Raw genomic sequence first — 2,214 nt, 5'->3', positions numbered from 1 at the left:
CCCCTCCATTGTTAACGCCCGGGACCCTGGCATCCAGGCTTTTCCTTGAGTCTGCTCAGCACATCCCTGATTCAGGGCGTTCGTCCTTGGGATTTCTCTGCCGAGAACGCATCCCCCAGACAACCTCGGGGGGCCCTCCCTTCCTTAGGTGTCTGCTCCAAGTCTCCTCCCTCCCTGCCCACTGGCGGGCAGTCGATCGGCTCCAGGCCCATTCCCGGCTTCTGCTTCACTGTCCCACCAGCCGTTCCTTTGTCTGCAGCCTCTAGTGTGCACATGCCCCAGAGAGAAGGAGCCCGCTGACTCCTGCAGATGCCCAGTCACCTGGAACAGGGCCTCACCACAGGCAGGGGCTCCAGAAAGATTTGCTGAGTGAATGGATGACTGAAGTATGATTGGCACGCAAAAATTAAAGAGTGTGGGTTTTTCAAAAGCTTATCTCAAAAGTGCTAAAAAGACAAAAAAAAATCTTATCTCGTTTTTGCAGCAATCTTGAGGCCTGATCAGGTATCCACCTCTCGCTGATGCGTTGGTGGGGGGGCTCACCACAATCTGGGACAGGCCGATTTTGTGATTTGTCATCTCGAAAGGGGAAGAGGTTTTAAGGTGAAGAGAAATAAAAGTAGGTGGCCTTCCTGTGGGACATGTGCTCAAAGCTCAGTGGGGCCAGGCAACTTCCCTTCCAGCTTCTCCTCCCTCTTGACCCCTCGCTTGCCACCTTACCAGAGGCCACAGAGATGCTACGACCGTCTCGTCAGATGAAGCTCCTTAGTTTGACGGAATACACGAAGATTGGCCATTGGACAAACGCATCTCGGGGAAACAGATGGAATCCCACACTGGGCTACATTACTTTTGGATTTCCTTTTAAACTTAAAATTCCCCCTTGGTTAAACAAAGATTACAAGCCTAGGACATGAAAGTATATAACCAATAGGACACTGCAGGACGTGACTGGAGCGGGAGGGTTACTGGGGTAGACGTACCAAGACAGAGGTCCTGACTGGACTAGGGTGTAATACAGCTCAACAGACCTTGGAATTAGATCAGCATCTGAAGCTTGGCTCTGTTGCTTATTAACTGGGAGGTCTGTGTAAGTTTCTTCATCTCTCTGAGTCTCTGCTTCCTCGTGTGTGACGTATGGGGATGTAGCCACCTCCTAGGGAAGCATTTGACAGGTAGCAGATGTGACAAAGTGAAGACCTAAGAGGGGGAGGAACAGACAGGTGATGCTTAAGTCATCATAAGAGATGAGTGACGTAGATCTAATTTATGTTGGTCCAGCTTGTCAGAAGACTGTGAAAGACTTCCACTGAACAGGTAAACTACAGCTCCAGACCTGAAGCTGATAATGCCTTTTCGGAACCATCTCTTTAGAAGGTTAATAGGAGGGCTTTCCTGGTGGCGCAGTGGTTAAGAATCCACCTGCCAATGCAGGGGACATGGGTTCGAACACTGGTCCGGGAAGTTTCCACATGCCACGGAGCAACTAAGCCCGTGTGCCACAACTACTGAGCCTGCGCTCTAGAGCCTGCAAACCACAACTACTGAGCCTGCACGCCACAACTACTGAAGCCCGCATGCCTAGAGCCCGTGCTCCGCAACAAGAGAAGCCCCTGCTCGTCACAACTAGAGAAAGCCCAGGCGCAGCAATGAAGACCCAACGCAGCCAAAAATTAAATAAATAAATAGCCCTTTAAAAAAAAAGGTTAATAGGAAAATGACTCATTCAGGTATGAGGTTTGCAGATACAACCATTGTGTCAGCCAGTGCTTTACAGAGGAACCCCCAAAGCGGAAGAAGTAGGTACAGAGGAACGAGAAAAGAAACAAAATAGCCACGAGAGGTGGGGTGGTCGCTCCTCTTCCTACCACCTGGCGGAAATCAAGGCTAATTAAGGGGACGCCAGTTTCCATTCATTTGATTATTTAGCAGAGCCTAAAAACTTCCCCTTCTGAAGAGGAAAAAGGAAAATCCTTCACCTGCTATTCCGTGGAAGGAGGGGGACAGATCCAGTTCCCGCTTCCCTCTGAGGTCCTCCAGTGAAGGAGTCGCCCACTCCGTCCCGCCCACGCAGCGTGTTCCAAGGAGCCCAGCCTGGATGCAGCTCTTCCCTCCCCGCCAACCCCACTTCTCCACTCACCGGCTGATCCCTATTCTTGGTGATTCGGCCCAACACCGATGGCTACTTCTGCTCTCATCTTCACCTCCAGACCA

This window comes from Monodon monoceros, unplaced genomic scaffold (genome assembly GCF_005190385.1).
Source record: "Monodon monoceros isolate NGI ecotype Baffin Bay Population unplaced genomic scaffold, NGI_Narwhal_1 Super_Scaffold_15, whole genome shotgun sequence".
In the NCBI taxonomy this organism is placed as follows: Eukaryota; Metazoa; Chordata; class Mammalia; order Artiodactyla; family Monodontidae; genus Monodon; species Monodon monoceros.
The sequence above is the reverse complement of the archived record's forward strand: the minus strand, read 5'-3'. Positions refer to the sequence as shown.